This window comes from Psammomys obesus, unplaced genomic scaffold (genome assembly GCF_907164565.1).
Source record: "Psammomys obesus unplaced genomic scaffold, mPsaObe1.curated_primary_1811, whole genome shotgun sequence".
NCBI classification, from domain to species: domain Eukaryota; kingdom Metazoa; phylum Chordata; class Mammalia; order Rodentia; family Muridae; genus Psammomys; species Psammomys obesus.
Genome location: NW_026585797.1, coordinates 6392217 through 6399278, shown reverse-complemented (window position 1 = coordinate 6399278; position 7062 = coordinate 6392217). Strand labels below are relative to the sequence as shown.

The 7062-nt window shown below is 46.0% G+C and overlaps 1 pseudogene; it reads right to left on the bottom strand.

Moving 5' to 3' along the window:
- Positions 1–6188: 6188 nt before the first annotated feature.
- LOC129670665 (ubiquitin-conjugating enzyme E2 C-like) lies at positions 6189–6773 on the bottom strand (annotated as a pseudogene).
- Between the last annotated feature and the right edge of the window lie 289 nt (positions 6774–7062).

The window sequence follows — 7062 nt, the reverse complement described above, 5'->3', positions numbered from 1 at the left end:
GGAACTTTTCTGGGGATATACTGGATGGCCTAAGTCTGTCCCCTTTGCTTTGTTCCTTGTTCCTTGTGAGGGTTTCTCCAGACAGTGACTCCAAGACTCTGGTGTCCTGGGGCACACAGTCCTGTCTGTAAGGAGTAGTTGGCACAAAGCAGGTCTCTGGGCTGGTGGCATGCACGCCCGACTGCTAGTCTGTGGGAGCTGGGTTCCCAATAACTCTGCTCCCTGCTTGGGCCCGGATCCGTGATGGCTGGGTGTGCACGCCTGTTTGCGATCTGTGGTCTGCAAGACTTTCCCCAAGCAAAGCCTAGGTGACCCAAGCAGCACAGTTTCCTTCCTTCCCTGTGGGGCCCTCTCTGGACAGGGATTCTCAGACTCTGACGCACTGGGGCGCGCCGCTCATCTGTACCAGTGAGCAGGGCGCGCAGCCACTCTCAGTGCTGGCGGCGGCAGGTACCCGAGGTCAGCGAGACCTTCCATGGAAAGACTGGGTGACCCGTAATCAGTCTTGCTACTTTCCTTCCCCGTGGGTTTTCTGGAGACTGGGACTCCCAGTCTCTGGTATTTTTGTGCCCACTGATCAGCCTGAGAAGGTGATTGTGACATGCAGGTGTGTGGCTCTTGTCTGGCAACCTAGTGCCTGCACTACCCAGGATCTCTTCCGGGTTCTGGCTGGGTGGCCTGAGCGTGGACCTGACTGGTTCCCACGCTGTGGGGGTTTCCTCTCACCTGGAAAACATGATTGCTGTTTTAGGGCCCAGAGTTCAGTCTCTTGGTTGCTGTACGAAGAGTGTTCTCCTGTTCCTCATACACAGTGTTCTCCTGGCACCGCCATCTTGCCCCCCCCCCAGCTTTTGTTATTTTATATGTAAAGGTGTCTTGCCTACCGGTATTTCTATGCATCATTTGCATGCCTGGTGTACTTGGGAGCTAGAAGAAGATGTCGATTTCCTGGAACTGGAGTCACAAGCGCTTGTTAGACACTGTGTGGGTGTTGGGACTCAGACCCAAGTCTTCTGGGAGAGCAGCCATTGCTCTAAACCACTGGGCCTTTTCTCCAGCCTCTCGGGTTGTTGATGTTGGCAATATCCAAGGACTGCTATATCTGCTTCAGCATGTGGTATCAACGAGCGTGTGATTGGGCTTGTCCATGTGTCGGTGGTGTTGGCTGTGGTCAGTTGGGTGTGGTAATGATGTCCTCCATTTGGGTTTGGCTTTGTACTATACGTGTAATTTATGGGGAGCTTCTTGGTGTAGGTGAAGATCCCGTTAGATATTTAGACATTTGCTTTTACTAGTTTTTAACATGACTGAAACATTTCTAAACCTGTTATTCCTTCTATTCTTACTACAAGGAAGTGTTTTCCTATTCTATTTATCGTGATAAGGATGGTGGAGCTGGCAAGAGAGAGCTCCATGGTTCAGAGACTAAACTGATCTTACAGAGGACCTGCGTTTGGTTCCCAGAACCCTAGCTTGGAGGCTCACAACTGCTTGTTACTCCAGTTCCAGGAGGCCTGATGCTTCTGGTTTCTGAAGGCGCAAGTGTGTATGGGCTCATGAGTAGCCAAGCTTCACAGAAGTTAAGTTTGTCCTGGATCTTTGGGTCTTGAAGCTCCCATGTCACACAAAACAATGACCAAATAAATGTACAATCTTCTTGCTAATCTATCTTTTGTTATATATGCGCTGGGGGACAGGGAATAACCCCCTTTCCATCCTCATAATCCCACAATACACTTACTGAGTCAGAGAAGGCTGGTGGAGAAACTTAGGGAGGGAAAACCCTGAGTTTAGATTGTAAGTTTGTAATGCTTGCTTAACATCCATGTGCTAAAGGACCCAAAACGTTGGTGCAAAGAAGAGGGAATAACAGATATGTATGTGATATTGAAACCCTTATCACTGTCTTGACTTCCTTTGAAAATGGACTGTGATGAGAGAGTAATGATTTCAATAAACCCTTTCCTCCCCGAGTGCTTTGATCATGGTGTTTTATCACAGCCACAGTAACACTGATGAGGGACTACAGGAACAACGCAGACCCCCAAAGCCAGCACTCACCCTGTCTCTCCAGCCACAAAAGTAACTCAACAGCAGGGACAGCAACAGGAGGCAGGCAAAACTGAGTCCCGTGGCCATCTCTGCATCCTATAGATGACATTGACAGTGATCCATGACAGGTTAACTATGGATATAACATTTCTCAGACCATGCCTCAGGAAAAAAAATATGGCTGACAAATGTGGATAATAAATTACGCTAACAGAAGATGGTAACTAAGAGATTGAATGTTGGAGTGAGAAATAATCTCATAATTTGTCCTGCTACAAGTTTCTGAAACCCAGTTTACTCATCTATAAAATGATAACACCTTTCCCATGGGGCTGCATGGAGAGTAAACAAAATGACACACCGAAGGCTTCCTTAAGCATCTTATAGATTTAGGAGCATTTAAGGCCATGTCGTTACCTTACCTGTTGTAGATTTAGGACTATGTGAGGGCATGCTATTCACATTCACTAGGAGAACCTAAAATTCCAGTGTGAGGTCACATTGCCATACACTGGTATGAGAGTTGATGATGCAAAATCTAGCTTATTTTTCACAAATGTTAGCTGGTAAAGCAATTATCACAGCACTCCAGGGATGAACCTGAGAAGATAGTTTAGCAATGATAATTAAAGAAGCTTTCCATTACTTAGCATTGCTGACTTGGAAGCTTAATTGATAAACCAATATATTTGCTCATAGAACATTTGGTACTGGCTAAAACAATATGAAAATCCTTTGCATATTTATGCATACTCGGTTTATGAGCATAAGCATCTCATTTAATATCTATATTGGAAATATAAGTCAGTATGTAAGTAATACTAACAGAAACTTCAGATACTATGAAGACATTAAAAAGTTAAACAAGGGTGAGAAAGATTGCTCAGTGGTTAGGATCACTGACAACTTTTCCGGAGGACCTGGGTTTGCTTCCCAGCATCTACATGGCAGATTACAGCAGTCTTTGAGTTCCAGGAGATCTAGCAGCCTCCTCAGGCACCAGGCATGCATGCATTGCTCAAATATACATGCAGGGAAAACAACTTTTACAGCCTAAGGAAGGTTCAGGGAATGTCATGGGAGGGGAGGTGGAAAGACTAAAGAGCTCAAGGAGCAGGAAGTCTGCTGTGATGTTGTGCCTTCTGGATATGACAGAGAAGCCACACCCATGAAATCTCTTAACACATGCTGAAACAAGACCTGAACAATGATACCCCCGCTGACCCGCCTACATGGATGGGGAATTTCATAGGACTCCACCTTCAGACCAAAAGGGAAGAGCTATTAATGACTGCTGAGCGAGGGAGAATTAGCCTTCCCCAGGGTTGACTCCCTTAATTGGCTATCCAATATCATGTTCATCCATAAACATATACTACATACAACATTAAATGGACTAAGCAGGTTGAATTTATATGTGCACTTAAGTATATGTCACAGTAATAATTAAAGAAAAAGTGATGAATTGGAGAGGGAGGGCTATATGGGTGGAATTGATGGAAGGAGAAGGAGGGGAGAAATTATTTAAATTATATAATTGTATCTTGATTGAAAATAATTAAAGTGGGGCATGGTGGTACACACCTTTAATCCCAGTACTCAGGAGGCAGAGGCAGGAGGATTTTTGTGAGTTTGAGGCTAGCCTGGTCTACAGAGCTAGTTCCAAGACAGCTAGGGCTACACAAAGAAACTCTGTTTCCCCCTCCCCCACAAAAAATAGTTAGAAAACACCTAGGGTTTGGGAAGATGACCTCGTTGGTAAAATGCCTGCCACAAGGGCGTGGGGAGATGCCTGCCACACAAACACAGAGATCCTAAGTTTGGATTCGCACATATGTGTAAAACCTGAGCAAGGTGGCATTCATGCCAGTACTGAGGGGGGATGTGCTCACTGGCCAGTCAGCCTCAGCCAAACTGATCAGGGTCAAGGTCTCTAAAAACCAGGGAAGGGAATAAGAGAGGATACTGTGGGAAGGTATAACCAAGACATCTACACACACACACACACACACACACACACACACACACGTGCACTGAACTTTGGAGAGACTAAAAAAAAATATTCTTGCTACGAACACAAACTATGTTAAAGGAAAACCTGCTGGGTCAACCCCATGAATAATTCTTACATTACAGCATCGTGAGGGACACACACATCAGAGCAAAATGTGAGCTAGCTGTCCGGCTGTCATGGCAGCTCCAGTCTGCCCACAAGGGAGTGTGCTCAGCTCAGCCAGTGGGCTTCATACCATCAGGCCAAGTTTCTGCCAGGATTCTCTGCATGAACAAAATAAAACTGCACTATGGAAGTGCTGGTGTTTCTGGTCCCTACAACAAGTTGAATGGTGTTAATCCAGGCCATGAGCTGTATAACTTACAGTAGAGTGAGCTATAGGGAAATTTTGCATTTTATGGGGCTGTGTAATCTTGTCATGGTTAGACGCAATGGTTGTGTTGAATTAGAAGAGCAGAGTGACCCCAAGCCGCCCACACAGATTTTGTATCTTTCAAGCCTGCATTTTTGGAGACGCCAGTTACCTAGAGACAGGCTTTGCTGAGCAAGGATGTCGGGTAAGGACGGCTTCCAGAGGCTCCATGTGGCTCCTGTGAAGCCAGCGCAGCTTTGAGCTGGTGTGATGAGCTGACCTCGCTGGAGGATTAGGGAGTCGGAGTCCCCATCACTGCAGCCGCTGGGTTGTCATATCTGTGTACATGAACGGTCAAGAACTTCGTGTGAAACAGACATTCCACCTTTCCTAAGCTACCACGTGAGTGCCAGGCATATCACGTACACTCACAGGGATATGATCCTCAGTTACAGTACTTAGGATTGCAGCAACGGCTACCCGCTTGTGCTGAGAGAGGAGGTCAACATGACCCGACTTTTCTGCTGCTCAGTGAGCACAGCATTTTTTTGAAACTTACCGCAGAGCTCGCTCTCCGATGAATGATGTTCTTAGCTGTAAGCAACTAAAACTGCATCTCAAAAAAAAGCAAGCTGTTTCTTTATAAACTAAGAAATCTGAATGCAGGCAGCCTGGCCTAACACTATAGCTCAGTGTACAGTAAGAAGCTAAGATTTTTGCCAGCGTCTTCTGACACCACAGCCACCGCAGCTTATTTCTTTATGGCTATGATACAGCTGTGTCAGCCCCATATATTCAAGACAGATGAAAAGGAAGAAGCAGGGAGAAGCCAAGCCATTATCAGGGAAGATCCCTGTGCCCATTTCTGATGCCAATGGGGCTGGTAAACGACTTGTTATTTTTGTCTCCATGGTGGGCAGTAAACAGGAAGGAAAGTGTGAGGAATTGCGGCCACTGACAACTATATTTTGTTGAAAGCTATGCCTAACCTATGAACTTGCTTCTCTGGCACTGAGGAAAACATCTTAAGACACCCCTGTACATCATTTTTTTTTCTTATTACTTTTACTGACACATTTTTGTTAAGTGTCAACAGAAGCTACAAACACCTTAACTGGCCTCGGAAACAATTATACTAGTTCTCTTGTCCCTATTTCTCAAATAGGCTTGAAGTGCATGTAGCCAATATACTAAGAAATGCCAGAGGTTCAATTTAAACTCTAATGTCCAAGGCTCTAGAGCCCGTTTCTTCCCAACCCCAGCTCCAGCACCTACATAAAAAACGCCCCAAGGGCCTGGGGAAAGAAATGACTCAGCAGGGATGGGAACAGCGCTTCCTGCTCAAGTATGAGGATCAGAGTTCAGGTTCCAAGCACCCAGGTAAAAGTGTGGTGGTCACCTGGGAGTCCAACATGGGAAGGGGGGGCAGAGGCAAGCTCCCTAGAGAAAAGCGCCAGAATCAACAAACAGGTTCACTGACAGACCCTGCCTCAATACATAAGAGAGGAATCAAGGGAGAGGTCAACATGTGTGGCCACACACACTCAAACACACATACATGCCCAAACACTTGTCATATACACAGGCGAAGAAAAATGGCCTCGAGAGAGCAAGTGGGTGTTGTTTTCATAATTCCTATACGTTCTTTTTTTTATACAAAACAACCAATGTGTTTATTTAATATATGTTTTAAGAGTTCAAGCAGACTTAATAAAAAAAAAAAAAAAAAAAAAAACCAAATGAAACAAAAATAACACCGCAGCTTAGAAATCAAGGAAAGGACAGACCATCTAAGAACAAAGACAACACGAAAGAGAAACGGGACAGCTTGCATCTGCACTCTTGACTGGCGGCCTGCTTTGAATAGGTTTCTTGCAGGTACTTTTTAAATCCTGTGGGGTTTTCCCAGAGCTCAGCAGCAGGTGTGTTCAAAGGGCTATCAACATTGAGTCCTCCCAGCCTGGTACTGACATCCTACAGTTCAGATCACTTATCCTTGAGGATGTCCAGGCAGATGTTGCCCTGGTGCCCACGTTGGAGTGATAGCAGGGCATGAGAAACTTCACTGTGGGCGTGTTGTAAGAGTAGCCACTAGGGAACTCTAGAGTTTATACCCCGGGTCTTTACATACGGTGCCAGCTGCTCCATGATGGTCCTTTCCCATTTGAATGGGTCATCTGATTCAGGGAAGGCAGAGATTCCTTTGTCATCAACTCCTGCTGTAGCCCCTTGCCCGCAGGGCCTCAGGCAGCACCCCCACTGGCGAGTCAGGACTCCCTGGGTCTCGCCTGTATGGCCTGCTGCATGTCTGCTCCAAGATGGATACACTGCTTGATGGGCTTCTTTTGTTGCCATCCTCTTGGGAGCTCAGGAAGGTCTCTGGGAAATATAAGGCACATGGTTTAAAAAGACAGGGCCGAGGTTGTTTTGCCTCTTCAGTAGAAATAGATTTTACAACGGCAAAATTAAGCTCAAGTCCCAGAAGGAGGCTCAAACCTGGCAAAAGTGCTATTTAAAAAGTGATGGGACTGGGGGTGGCTCAGGAGGGAAAGGCACTTGTGGCCAAGCCTCATCACATGAGTTCATCCTCAGAATCCACACAGTGGAAGGAGAGGAGCCACTCTGACCCCCACACGTGTGTGAA